General features: G+C 39.4%; 1 protein-coding gene across 1 annotated transcript in view; it reads left to right on the top strand.

The window, feature by feature from the left end:
• TRPC5 (transient receptor potential cation channel subfamily C member 5) overlaps window positions 1-14032 on the top strand; it is a 272031-nt gene that overhangs the window by 94326 nt on the left and 163673 nt on the right. The window lies entirely within an intron of this gene.

Genomic DNA, 14032 nt, shown 5'->3' with positions numbered 1-14032 from the left:
CCCTCTTAATGGACATTTACAAGTCTTTATAGAAAGAGAACTGAAGTTACAGGATTGGCCCAAGGTATGTTTTTACACAAGTGGAACCAGAATCCACATCTTAGGTGAAAGGTAGATGAAGTTTCTCAACAGTTGGGTTGTCCAGGTTCACTGATGAAAGTCTTAGTTTGGATGTTTTATTGCTGTGCATTCAAGTTAACTAATGTTTTCTTCTTCATCATCTAATCTCTTCTTCATTTATCTCTTACAGTGTAGTACTCACCTAAGATACTGTACTTTTCATCTCTAGAAGTTCAGTTTGTGTCTTTTCTATATCTTCAATGTCTATACTCAACTCGTATCTTTAAATAGCTTTATTGAGGATTTCCCTTGTGGCTCAGTGGGTTAAGGATCCGGCGCTGTCACTGCTATGGCTCTGGTTAGAGCTGTGGCGCATGTTCGATCCCTGGCCTGAGAACGTCCACATGCCGCAGGTGTGGCCAAAATTAAAAAAAGAGAGAGAAATAAAATAAAATAGCTTTCTTGAGATATAATTCATATCTGTTATACATACAAATCACCAACATAAAGTACCCAATTCACTTTTTTAATATAGTCACGAAAATGTGCAGCCATCACTACAGTAAATCTTAGAACATCTTCTTCACTTCGAAAAACAAACACATACAATTAAGCTACCGTTTGTCAAGTCCTGCATCTCTCTCAGCCCTAAGTAATTATTAGTCCACTTTCTGGCTGTATAGATTTGCCTCTTCTGAACATTTCATAAAGATGGCACCATATATTATGTGGTATTTTTGACTGATTTCTTTCACTTGGAATAACGTTTTCAAGGTTCACCCATGTTGTTGTATGTATCAGTACTTCATTCCTTTTATGGCCAAATAATATTTTATAGTGTGGATATAACCATATTTTGTTTATCCACTCACTAGTTGATGGACATGGACGTGGTATCCACATTTCAGCTATGATGAATAATACTGCTATGAACATTTGTGTACAAGTTTTTGTGTGAACATATGTTTTCATTTCTCTTGAGTATACACCTAGGAGTAAAATATCTGGATCATATGGTAACTCTATTTTTAACCATTTGAGGAACTGTCAGAGGGTTTTCCAAAGTGGCTGCTCCATTTTACATTCCCAACAGTAGTGTATGAAGGTTCTGATTTTTCCACATCCTCATCAACACTTGTTATTATCTTACTTTCTGATTATAGCCATCATAGGGTGGGAAGTAGTATCTCGTTGTTGTTGGGTTTTTTTTTTTTTTTTTTCGTCCACACCTGTGGCACGTGGAAGTCCCCAACCATGGATTGAACCCGTGCCACAGCAGTAATCAGAACCACAGCAGTGATAATACTGGATCCTTAACCCACTGAGCCACTAGGCCACTCCTCTTGTTGTTGTTTTGATTTGCACTTCCTGATGACCAATGATGTTGAGCATCTATTCATGTGTTTATTGGCCATTTGTATATCCTCTTTGGAGAAATGTCTATTTAAATCTCTTGCCCATTTTTTTTCTTTTTATAGCTGCACCTGCAGCATATGGAAGTTCCAAGGCCAGGGGTTGAATCGAAGCTGCAGCTGGGGCCCACGCCAGCCATGGCAACACCAGATCTGAGCTGCATCTGTGACCTACACCACAGCTTATGGCAATACCCGATCCTTAACCCAATGAGCAAGGCCAGGTATCAAACCTGCATCCTCACAGAGCTAACATTGGGTCCTTAACCTGCTGAGTCACAACAGGAACTTTGTTTTTGTGAATTTTTTAAATGGGTTATTTGTCTTTTTTTATTGGTGAGTTTTAAGTTCTATATATTCTAGATACAAATCCTTTTTTAGATAATGATTTGCAAGTATTTTCTCCCATTTTAAGGGTTATCTTTTCACTTTCTTAATAGTAGCCTTTGAAGTATAGACGTTCTCAACTTTGACAAAGTCTAAATTTATCTATTTTTCCTGCTGTCACCTGTTCAGCAATCCTTTACCAAAAAGATGTGGATTAGTAGCAACTTAATTTCAATAGTAATTCAAACTTTTTTCCAATATACTTCTATTCCATCCACTCTCCTTTTGGCTATTATTGTCAAACAAATTACATATGTATATGTTACCAGCCCATGAACACATTTTTTTAAATTATTGATTTAAGAACTTCTGTTTTAAATCAAAAAGAAGAAAAAGGGTGATGGTGGCCTCACAGAATGAGTTTGGGAGTGTCCCTTCCTCTGCAATTTTTTGGAATAGTTTCAGAAGGATAGGTGTTAATTCTTCCCTAAAAACAGAACTACCATTTGATCCAGCAATCCCACTCCTGGGCATCTATCCAGAGAAAACCATGACTCAAAAAGACACATGTACTCCAATGTTGATTGCAGCACTATATACAATAGCCAAGACATGGAAACAACCTAAATGTCCATCAACAGAGGAGTGGATCAATAAGATGTGGTACATACACACAATGGAATATTACTCAGCCATTAAAATGAACGAAATAATGGCATTTTTAGCAACAGGGATGGACCTAGGAAATTATCATGCTAAGTGAAGGTAGTCAGACAATGAGACACCAACATCAAATGCTTTCACTGACATGTGGAATCTGAAAAAAGGACACAATGAACTTCTTTGCAGAACAGATAGTGACTCACAGACTTTGAAAAACTTATGGCTTCCAAAGGAGAGAGGTTGAGGGGTAGGGGGATGCACTGGGGGTGTGGAATGGAAATACTATAAAACTGGATTGTGGTGATCATTGTACAACTATAAATGTAATAAATTCATTAATTTAAAAAAAAAGAAAACAGTTACAACCAACATATATTTATGCTATATTTTAAATTTATCTATATAGTTCCTTTACTGGTGGCCTTGATTTTTTGATAAGCATTCTACTTACTATCTAGTATCCTTTTATTTCAGCCTGAAAGAATCCCTTTATTATTTCTTGTAGGGCAATTCTAATCAGTCTTTGTTCATCTGGCAATGTCTTCATATCTCCTTCATTTTTGAAGGACATTTTTGCTGGATATAGAATTCTTTGCTGCCCGTCTTTTTCATCCAGCACCTTGATCATATCTCCCACTACCTCGTGGCCTCAACTATTTCTGATGAAAATTCAGTTGTTAATCCTATTGCGGAAACTTTATGTAATGGATTACTTCTCTCTTGCAGCTTTCAAGATTCTCTCTCTCTCTCTCTCTCTCTCGATGCTTTGACTATGGTGTGTCTAGGTTCTTTGAATTTATTCTGTGTGAATTTTGTTGAGCTACTTGGATGTGTAGATAATATTTTCCCATAAATTTGGGGAAATTTTTGGTCATTATTTTAAAATATTCCTTCTGCCCCTTTCTCTCTTTAAGACTATGATTATGTATATATTGGTACACTTGATGTTGTCCCACAAGTGGCTGAGGTTCTGTTCACTTTTCCACATTAAAAAAATATATTTTTTTTTCTGTTCTTCATACTGGATGATTTCAATTGACCTGTCTTCAAGTTCACTGATTCTTGTTTTGACAGCTCAAAAGTTAAGCCCCTCTAGTGGACTTTTCATTTTAGTTATTGTACTTTTCAACTTCAAAATTTCCTATGTGTTTTTTTAAATAATTTCTCTTTAGTGATATTCACTGTTTGATAAGATGGTATTCTCATATTTTAATTCTTTAGACATGGTTTCCTTTAGTTTATTTAACATATTTATAATTGCCAAATTAAGTCTTTGTTTAGGAGTCCAGTTATGAGGCTTCTTTGGGGACATTTTCTATTGACTACTTTTTTTTCCTGTATATGGCCATACTGTCCTGTTCCTGTGTGTGTCTAGAAATTGTTGAAAACAGGGCATTTCAAATAATATTTTGTGGCAACTGTGAAAATTATATTATTCCCCTATCCAGTGTTTGATGCTGTTTTTGTTTGTTGTTGTTTTTGTTGCTGCTGTTTGTTTAGTGAATTTCCTGGACTAATTCTGCAAAGTCTGTATTTTATGTTATGTGTGGCCACTGAAATCTATGCTCAGTTAGCTTAGTGGTCAGTTAATAATTAGAAGTTTTGGACTTCCCATGTGGCTCGCAGCATAACTACTCAGCATTGCTTCTACAGTGGCCGTGGCTCAACCCCTGGCTCAGGAACTTCCATATGCCGCAGGTGCAGCCACTTGTTTAAAAAAAATAAAAAATAAAATAAATAATTAGAAGTTTCATTAAATGCTTTGAACTACTAATTCTCCCATCTTTTGCCAAGGGTCTGTGCGTGTTGGAGCAAGTCTTCAGTGCTATGAGAGGCAGTTAACAATTAAGCTTTAACCTTTACTTTCTGATTGTTCAGATTCTCAAGGTCAATTTTTATGTGAGATACTACGCTTCTCTCTTTTTTAGGAATACGCACAGCACTGAATGTGTGCATTGCCTTTTAGATTCCGAGGAAATTTTCAGTGATCTTCAGAGCCTACTATGGACATCTCACTCTCCATATTTTCCTTTTGAGTTTTTGGTCAGCCTTTTGTTGCCCTAACTACCTCAGGGAACTATAGTGTTAAACAATTGCAGCTGATTTTTTTTTAACAGCCTGGGTATAGGGCTTTACTCAGTGAAAGTGCTGAAGTAAGGTCAGATAAAGACAAACCCTGAGAATGGAGCTTTCCCAGAGATTTTCCAGACAGACCAAACAGTGACAATTCTCTGAGAATGGGCATTTGGTGAGTTCCAAACCCATTATGTCATCTGTAATGGCTACTAGGCTGCTGACTTTTAGCTGCTGTGATTCTGAGGTTGCAGGTTTTCAAGGCTATTGTAAATCTGGATAGTAGGCAGTGAAACTAGAGCAAGTAAAATGCTCTGTGTTCCTATCAAGATTTAGTTGTTTTTCTGGAATAAATGCTCCTAAAATTCATCATAATGCAAGGCTTTGATTAATTTCCAGAGCTTTGAAAATGTCACTTTTAACATTGTTTTGCCTGTGTTATCACTGATTTTATGGAGGATCATATTTTCAGAAGTTCTTACATCATCATGCCAGAAGTACTTCTCCCATGCTAGGTATTTTCATATTCTTATAAATTTCTTCAGCTTTTATAGGGACATAGGTAGGTTACTCAGAAATAGAATGACTCTTTCCAGTCTTGCTTTTTAAATTTGTTATGTAGTAACAGAGATTTATTTAGTCTAGGGTTAATTATTTCTCACTACCAAGGCAAGACCTTTCTCCCCAGTGCCCCATAATATATGAAGATTTCCATTCTGGCTAGTAGCAATAGGATCTATTCCCCTTTCTGTGTCAGTAATAGGTAAAGCTCCATCAACCTTTTGGGTGCTTCTTTCTCCAGCCTTGAATTCTCCCTCTCCCTCTCCCTCTCTCTCAGTGTTCTTAATACCTATGGGGGACCCTATGCAGATACTTGGAGTTCTCTTTCTCTATGGAACACTCTCTCTGGAACTCTCTCTCTCTGGAACACTCTCTCTCTCTTGCTCCCTCTCAGGAACTACCCCTGATTTATAGGGTTTTACCAATTTATGTGGTAATGCAAATACTGTTAGTATGGTCAATTTTAAGATACTCACATGTGTGGTATTTCCACCATAGAGATAAAATAGATATAAACATCCTCAAGAGTAGAGATTATAGTAAAATATATTAAAATAATTAGGAAGTTGGTGAGTTTTAAGTATCATTTTTTGTTTTTTTTTTTTTTTTGCTTTATAGGGCCTCATGTGCAACATATGGAAGTTGCCAGGCTAGGGGGTCGAATCAAAGCTGCAGCTGCCAGCCTATACCACAGCCACAGCAACACAGGATCCAAGCCATGTCTGTGACCTACACCACAGCTCGTGGCAATGCCAGATACTTAACCCACGGAGCGAGGCCAGGGATGAAACCCACATCCTCATGGATACTCGTCGGGTTCGTTACTGCTGAGCCGCAATGGGAACTCCCAGTATTACTTTGTTTTAAACATAACTTATTTAACTGTAAGTTGATAGAACTTAACTTTTAATAATAACTGTATTTAAAAACCAGCGTTAAAATCCTGAAAATTTAACATCAGCTCTAGTGAGATAGAATGAGCCATCTGCAGCATACTACTGCCTCTGTCTCTGGAGATTAGAATTACTGTGAAAGCATCACTATAAAGCAAGATGCAAGGAGAATTCATCTACCTAGGGACAGTTATGCAAACTCCCTGCTCACCAACAGTGTTAGGGCACCCTAACAAACACATAAAGCAAGGATTTGACTACCCTTTTCTTTTCAAGAACAAAAATAGCTATCCTCAAAATTACACCATTAAACATTCATTAGTATGTACCTTGAGGTCTTTTCAATTTCTAAGAATCTCCTTTTAAAATGGCAAGGTATTTCCTGTTAGTGGTAATACTTTAAGCCTTTTAGTCAGTCAACACCTTTATGGATGTCAGGCAACTAAGTGAGAAAAAGGCCCACTGTCATTGGCCCATAGGCTCTAACTGCTTGGCACAGGTAGTAGGTGTAGATATGGTAGGAAAATAAAAAAGGGAAAGTACAATACACTCCCTCAAAACTGCCTTTTTCAGTTTTTCAGAAGGTCAGCTCCAGTGCATATGGGGCTGCATTTTTAAATACTAAGACACTAGGTAGTGACTTCAATCTTGGACTGACTACCAACTTGCAGGGAAAACTATATGAGTGACTGACCATTCTGTATTGCCCATTACCTCAAGAACATTCTTATACTGAGGAAAAAATTAGAAGAAAATGACAACAAAACCATCCATAAACGTCTAAGGTTTAAAATATCTTTACAAAACAAAATACTCTTATAATAGTAGCCATGCCATAATATATAAAAAGCTGGGAATGTTCAGCAGTTCATGAAAGCGGAGAAAGGGAATACTATAATTAGAAACCAGAGAAAATTGAGAAAGAAGAATTTGCTATCAAAAACCAGGTTTGGGAGTTTCCGTCGTGGCGCAGTGGTTAACGAATCCGACTAGGAACCATGAGGTTGCGGGTTCGATCCCTGCCCTTGCTCAGTGGGTTAACGATCCAGCATTGCCGTGAGCTGTGGTGTAGGTTGCAGACGTGGCTCGGATCCCGCGTTGCTGTGGCTCTGGCGTAGGCCGGTGGCTAAGCTCCGATTCGACCCCTAGCCTGGGAACCTCCATATGCCGCGGGAGCGGCCCAAGAAATAGCAACAACAACAACAACAACAACAACAAAAAAAAAAAACCAGGTTTGTCATGAAATTATCATTTTTTATTTGGGTTTAAGATAATATTTTTGCTCAGGATTAAAAGATGAAATTATAAATGATTGATTAAAATAGCCCATTAATGAGTACGTAGAATGTATGTAATCTTTTTAACACTTTGAGGAAGGAAAGTACTGACAGTGAGCAATCGATCAAGATGAAAGTGTAAGAAGATGTAGAGCTCATCTCCCCCCATGAACACATCAAAAATACATCTACATGTAGAACAGTTCTCACTGAAAACTAACTGGAAACTGGCAGAAACACTCCAGTACAAACAAGCCTGTAGTATCCGCAGGTAACTGGGTAGGAAGGGAAGAAGAGTGATAGAGTCAGGACCTGTGCCCTGGGAGAGGACTCAGAAGAAAAGGGAGAATTTGCAGGAGAATATCCACCCTAGAAATGAGCATTGAAATCCACAGATTGGGCATCCCAGTCCTGGGGTCCTGCGCTGGGGAGATGAGCCCCTTAAGCTAGTCGGAGGACCACGGGGACTAAGAGAAGGGCTGTAGGACAGTTGGATTCTGCTCATGAGAAATGCGAACACTGATTTGCCCAAGGCAAAGCAGAGAGGGTGAAGAGGGGATTGCTCTGGTGACTGCTAGGTTTCCCACAACTGCTTTAGCACACACCCCAGCCTAAGCCAAGTTAACACTACAGCTCTGCTTACTCCATACCACAGCGTGACACTGGATTGAGGGCTGCCACAACTGGTGAGAAAACTAGGTCACAGACATAGGGAAGACCCATTCCCCAGGTGGAACATGGGGGGGTATGGTAGCAGCCATTATGGAACTTACTCAAGGGGCACTTCAGAAGCAGCCTGGAATGCTAATGGTGGCCCTCCATTACAGCTCACTCTTTGATATTCACAAAGAGTCCACACAGGCCCCACTTGCCCTGCAGCATAGCTCAACAACAGGGCAGGGGCAGCAAAGCCTGAGGGCAGTGATCAGCTATGAAGAACAAAGGGGATTTGTACCCAAGGCTGCATCTGAACAGAACAAGGGGAAAAAGCAGGGATCCTTGCATAGATGGTACACCAGAGACAGCTCAGATCTCTGTCTACAGCCAGCATGAGCTGAGTACCCACACGGGTACCCCATGTTTCAGGACTTCTCCTTCTAGGGCAAAGATCCCAGTGCTGGGAGAAGGGAAAACGTATAATTAAAGGGAACAGAGATAGCTTGGGCCTTACCCTCAGGGCTTCTGTTCCAACAACTTGATATCAGACCCTGCCCCTGCCTTCAATATAGCAGTGACAACCACTGAACAGAGGGTAATCCTGCCTCACATCCAGCTCCAGCTCTGGCCCCTCCATCTCTAGTCTTCAATCTACCAAGGTGATAGCTACCAGCAAACCCTGAGGAAAGATGTAACTTGCATTTGCATCAAATCCAGCACTCCCACCAAAGGCATTAGGCACATGGAGTCTGAATAGGGGCACTTGCACATAAGAACACCCCTTTGGGACCATAATAGGTAACTGTTTTACCTAAATTCATAGGGCAGAGAAAGTTAAGCAAAATAAAAAGACTGTAGAACTGTTCCTTATTGAAAGAGCAAGAGAAAAAAAAAACCCCAAGAAATAAATAATGAAACAATTTACCTGAAAACGAATTCAAAGCACTGGTAATATGAATGTTAACTGAGTTAGGAAAAAGAATATATGAATACAGAATTTTACCAAGGAACTATAAAATATAAAATTAGAAGGAATGAATAGCAAGCTAAGTAATACAGAAGAATGCATCAGTGATCTGGAAGAAAGAATGATGGAAATCACCCAAACAGAACAGCAAAAAAAAAAAAAAAAAAAAAAAAAAAAAAATTTAAAAAACGAAAACAGTTTAAGAGATTTCTAGGGGAAAATCAAGTGTCCTGACATTCACATTATCAGTGTCCCAAAGGAGAAGAGAGAAGGGGATCAAGATGACTCAAACAGACCCACACCAAGACATATTATAATTAAAATGGCAAAATTAAAGATGGAGGGTTCTAAAGGCAGCAAGAGGAAAAGAGAGTCATATACAAGGGAACACCCAAAAGGCTATCAGCTGATTTTTGTGTCGAAGCTTTGCAGGCCAGAAGGGAGTAACATGGTATATTTAAAGTGTTGAAAGGGAAAAACCTGCAACATAGGAATCTCTACGCAGAATGATTATATTTTAGAATTGAGAGATAAAGAACTGCTCATATATAAGCAAAAACTAAGAGCGTATCAGTATTAATCTACCCTGAAAGAAATGTTAGAGTCTTTACTACATGAAACAGGAAAGGCTATAATAAGAAGTAAGATTCTATAGGAAAGGAAAAATCCCTTCATAAAGACAAATATAAAGGCTGAGAATGAACAACTTAAATATGGTAGTATGGAGAAAGAACAAAGCAGGAGGCATAACCCTTCCAGACTTAAGGCAATACTACAAAGCTATGGTAATTAAAGCAGTATGGTTTTGGCACAAAAGCAGACATATAGATCAACAGAATAGAATAGAGAGCCCAGAAATAAACCTACACACCTATGGTTAATTAATCTTTAACAAAAGAGGCAAGAATATACAATGGGGAAAAGACAGGCTCTTCAGCAAGGGGTGTTGGGAAAGCTGGACAACCACATGCAAATTAATGAGGTTTGAACACACCCTCACACCATATATAAAAATAAATTGGGAGTTCCCGTCGTGGCGCAGTGGTTAACGAATCCGACTAGGAACCATGAGGTTGCGGGTTCGGTCCCTGCCCTTGCTCAGTGGGTTAACGATCCGGCGTTGCCGTGAGCTGTGGTGTAGGTCGCAGACGCGGCTCGGATCCCGCGTTGCTGTGGCTCTGGCGTAGGCCGGTGGCTACAGCTCCGATTCAACCCCTAGCCTGGGAACCTCCATATGCCGCGGGAGCGGCCCAAGAAATAGCAACAACAACAACAAAAAAGACAAAAGACAAAAAGACAAAAATAAATAAATAAATAAATAAATAAATAAATAAATTGAAAATGTCCCAAAGGGAGTTCCCATCATGGCTCAGCAGAAACAAATCTGACTAGTATCCATGAGGTCACAGGTTCAATCCCTGGCCTTGCTCAGTGGGTTAAGGATCCAGCATTGCTAAGAGATGTGGTGTAGGTCGCAGACGCGGCTCAAATCTGGCATTGCTGTGGCTATGGTGTAGGCCAGCGACTACAGCTCTGATTTGACCCCTAGCCTGGGAACCTCCATATGCCACAGGTGTGGCCCTAAAAAGACAAAAAAAAAATGGCCCAAAGATTTGAATATAAGACATGACATAATATAACTCCTAGAAGAGAACATAGGCAAAACATTCTCTAACAAAAGTCATACCAATGTTTTCTTAGGTCAGTCTCCTAAGGAAAAGAAATGAAAGCAAAATTAAACAAATGAGACCTAATCAAAGTTACAAGTTTTTGAAAAGCAAAGGAAACCATCAACAAAACAAAAAGACAACCTACAGACTGGGAAGTTGCAAATGATGCAACTGACAAGGGCTTAATTTCCCAAATATACAAACAGCTCATAAAAACAACCCAATCAACAACAAACAACCCTAAATAGACATTTCTCCAAAGACATACAGACGACCAACTGGCACATGAAAGGATGCCCAACATTGCTAATTACTGGAGAAATGCAAAACAAAACTACAATGAGGTACCATCTCACACTGGTCAGAATGAGCATCATTAAAATGTCTACAAATAACAAATGTTGGAGGGGGTAAAGAAAAAAGGGAACCCTCCTACACTGTTGGTAGGAATGTAAATTGGTACGGCCACCTGTAAAACAGTATGGAGGTTCCTCAAAAAGACTAAAAATAGAACGAAGGTATGATCCAGCAGTTCTTCCACCGCTGGTTATATAGCCAAAGAAAACAAAAACATTAATTTGAAAAGATATATAGTACTCCAATGTTCATAGCAGTACTATTTACAATAGCCAAGATATGGAAGCAGTCCAGGTGCCTATCAATCTATGAATGGATAAAGAATATGTGGTATATAAACAATAGAAGTGGTATATATACAATGGAATATTATTCAACCATAAAATATAATGAAATTATGCCATTTGTAGCACCATGAATGGACCTAGAGAATATAATGCTTAGTAAAATAAGTTAAAGACAAATACCATAGGATATCACTTATATTACAGGATCTAAAAAATAAAACAAACAAACATATATAGCAAAACAAAACAGACTTACAGATATAGAAAACAAACTACAGGTTTCCATCAGAGAGGCGCAAAATAGTAGTGTGGGATTAAGAGATACACTGCTATGTATAAATTAAATAAATATCCAAGATCCAGCACAGGGAATTATAGCCACTATTTTGTAAGAATAACCTTTTTTTGTGTGTCTTTTTAGGGCCACACTCACAGCATATGGAAGTTCCCAGGCTAGAGGTCAAATCGGAGCTGTTGCTTCCAGCCTACACCAAGCCACATCAATGCCAGATCTGAGCTGCGTCTGTGACCTACACCACAGCTCACAGCAATACCAGATCCTTAACCCACTGAGCAAGGCTAGGGATCGAACCCATGTCCTCATGGATACTAGTCAGATTCATTACCACTGAACCACAATGGGAATTCCTATAATAATAACTTTAATGGCGTATATCTTCTTATCAGGTCCCCATCTTCATGACCTCTTTTAACTTTAATTCCTTCCTCACTCCAAATACAGTTGCCTTTGGGGGTTAGGGCTTCAACATATGAATGTGGAGGGACATAATTCAGTCCATAGCAATGAGGAAGGTTTCTGTCACTTAAAAGTATTATAAGCATGGTCCACCTTGATAAAGGGCCCAAGGGCAGAATCTTCTCTGGAGCCCAGGTGAAACATGGTGGCTCTGTTTTCAAATACGATGTGAAGTACAGCCCTGGGAAGGCTGCAGAGGTAAAATTCACATGAAGCTTTTGCTTTAATTAGTGTATTTCATAGAGTATTCCTTTACTTCTCCATTTTACACTGAATGGACCAAAAAGTGGAAGAAGCATGGAACATGGAGTCAGAAGACTTGGGTTATAATCCAGACTTTGCCTTAGGTCTTGGAGCAAATTATTAATTTCTGTGAAGCTGGAAAATATTCATCTACTTAAAAACATAAATAATAACAGCTCTGTGAGATAGGCAAGCGTAAGTGAAAGAATTGAATGAGATGATGTATGTAAAAGAACTTTGTAATCATAAAGCCCTAGATAGATGTCAGGAACCATTAAACTAAAGGGAGAACTTAAAAGCCTTCTGACTGAGAGACACATTTCATCGGGGAGAGACAATGGCCAAGAGGGACCTTTTTCATCAGGGTCCTATTAGAGGAAATTTAAGGATAAATAACAGTCCCACACTGCACATTAAGTTGTAAATATAACTTACAGAACTGCTTACTCTAAGAAGTAGCACAGGATGAATAGTTATATAAATAACATTGAAAAAGTGTTCTGATCAACTGATATCCATCACACTATGGTTCCACAAATCACAGATATTCCTTAGTTTGCACCAAGGTGTTCTGCTGCCAAAATCAATCTGTGGCCGTCATTTATTGAGCAGAAACAATTCAATTCGTGGGGAGAAGTTTCTCCATTTCAGGTTTTGCAGTCACAAATTCTTCTTCAATCCTTTAGTGACTACTGGCAGACAGAAAAAAAATGAACCTGTAGCAAAAGAACACCTAGGAAAAGACTATCAGGTGTCACCAATGGCTTGCTTTTTACCATTCGTGGTCTGCACTTTAAACTGCTAGTCAAAATTCCCTGTAGTCAAATGATGATATGAAACACTCAGTCCCACCTATAAGAGGCACTTTCCCACTAGGGAAAATAGTGGGGGAAAGGGCAGGAGATGCAAGACATGGCAATTGTAACCAGAGGCAGTCTTGGAGGCAGAAAATTCTGAAGAGAGGCCAAAATTTGCAGCCAAAAAAGAACACAGTTCACATTATCATTTAATCGAGAGAGCAAGGTGTGGATAGGATGGGTAGCTAAGAGAAAGCATGAGAGAACAGGGCTTGAGTTAAATCAGGAGATGAAAGATTTACTGACCTGAGCTTTTGCATGTGTTAGCATGCCCCTCTATTCACATGGTGCTCAGAGCTTATTGAGATAATGGATGCACGTGATTAAAGACATTAGATTGAATTTATAGCAATATTTTATAGGGTTCATAAAGAGTCTTCTGACTTCCAAGTGATCTGTTATCCAGATCTGAGGAGCACTAAGGTGAAGCTGTAGATGACAGAGTCCTAGGGGATCATTTATAGGCAATAGAGATACTCTGGCAATAGTCTAAATTATTGGAAGGAGAACAATGGAGGAAAACCCTCTTCTAACAATATATTCCTCAGAGTCTCCATTAGAAGAAAGATCTTGGGCTGGTTCCCCTTATGATGGAAATCACGAGGATTCATTAAGATAGCTCTGAGCAGTATGACTGCTCTTTCTGGGAATCAGCACTCAAGAGGCTGTGGGCATAGACATCAGAAAATAAGAGCAGGAGTTCCCGTTGTGGCTCAGTGGTTAAAGAATCCGACTAGGAACCATGTGGTTGCGGGTTCGGTCCCTGCCCTTGCTCAGTGGGTTGACGATCCGGCGTTGCCGTGAGCTGTGGTATAGGTTGCAGACGCGGCTCGGATCCCACATTGCTGTGGCTCTGGTGTAGGCCGGCGGCTACAGCTCCGATTCGACCCCTAGCCTGGGAACCTCCATATGCCGCGGGAGCGGCCCGAAGAAATAGCAAACAAAAGACAAGGGGAAAAAAAAGAAAAAAG

Source organism: Sus scrofa, chromosome X (genome assembly GCF_000003025.6).
Source record: "Sus scrofa isolate TJ Tabasco breed Duroc chromosome X, Sscrofa11.1, whole genome shotgun sequence".
NCBI classification, from domain to species: domain Eukaryota; kingdom Metazoa; phylum Chordata; class Mammalia; order Artiodactyla; family Suidae; genus Sus; species Sus scrofa.
This window is presented reverse-complemented; position numbering and strand designations above follow the sequence as displayed.